A 1,403-nucleotide genomic window follows, 5' to 3' on the forward strand; every position below is an offset into this window, starting at 1 on the left:
GCCCAGATCATACCATCCATTACCATCTACACACTGGTGACTGCCAATTTTCTGTCTTTAGACTAGCACTCTCCTCTGAGTGCTAGGCCCACAGAACAAATTGCCTACTGGACTTCTGCATATAGTGTCCCATAGACACCTCAAACCCTACATGACACAAACCCGAATCATCTTCCTTTCCAAATGTACTCTCAGGCCTGTGTTCCTGATCTTTGAAAATGAGATTATCATCAAGCCAATTACCTAAAGCAGACACTTTCCCCTTGACCTGGCTAACCACCAGTTATCAATGGCTGTCAGCTCTACCTCTCCCATATATCCCTTTATCTCTATGATCACCAGGCTAGTTAGGCACCAGTGTCTCTCACCATATTACTGCAGTCCTGTTCTAACGGGTCTCTCTACAGATGTATGGGTTTAACCCCTTCAGGTCATGTAATGCTGAGGTCAGAGTGATCATTCTAAAATATAAATTTGATCAATTCCTTAACTTGGCTTACAAACTTTTATGCAACCTCATTCAGCCCCAACACTAGCCTTCCTTCTATCCAATCTAAATGTCTTTCCTACATCAAATGTGCCACGCTCTCTCTTATTTTTGAGTCTTGGCTCATGCTGCTGCATTGGCCTATCACACTCTTTCTGACCCCACCCCAGCTTTGTCTTAACTTACGCTTATTCTTCATTTTAGTCTCCGCCTCTTCCGAGAAGCCCTTTCCAGCCCCCCAGCTACAGGTTAGGAATTAGGTACCTCCTTGGTGTTTCCAGAGCATGTGCATTCTCTCTTTGATAGCATTCACCAAATCATTTGCTGGATTATCCTCAGCTATTTTTTGTTCTGACTCTCCCGTTAGCCACTCACATGAGGACATAGATTCTATCTGTTTTGTTCAAAGTTTAATCCCCAGCAGCTGGCCCAATACCTAGAATATAGTATACATTCAGAAAATATTTGCTGATGAGAGTCTTGAATAATATATCACATGAAATCACTTTCCCAAAGTGAGTGGGATATTCCAAAGAGAAAAATATTTCTTACCTTGTATTTAAATCCAGATGTGGGTTTTGCCCTTTCTCAGCCTTATTGGTTGTTTTAGTTATCAAGCAAAGATGATTTCTTTATTAAGTGAGATAGAGGCAGGGAAAGTACAGCAGAGACAGAGACAAACAGTTCCAGTGTCCAGTGAGAGCAGACTTCCCTTTCTCACTAGGTTAACACAGCGTGGGGGCCTAGAAGCCTCTATGATGATACCCCTGGAACTGCTATTTTCTTTGATTTATGACTGGTTTGAGATGGAGCCAATAATAAGGTACATTCCAAACTTCTGGTACACTCTGGAAGGTTGCAGATAGATTTTCTATGCACATTAAATACATAATAATGATGGTCATTCAGACCTCAT

Source organism: Nomascus leucogenys, chromosome 3 (genome assembly GCF_006542625.1).
Source record: "Nomascus leucogenys isolate Asia chromosome 3, Asia_NLE_v1, whole genome shotgun sequence".
Taxonomy (NCBI): domain Eukaryota; kingdom Metazoa; phylum Chordata; class Mammalia; order Primates; family Hylobatidae; genus Nomascus; species Nomascus leucogenys.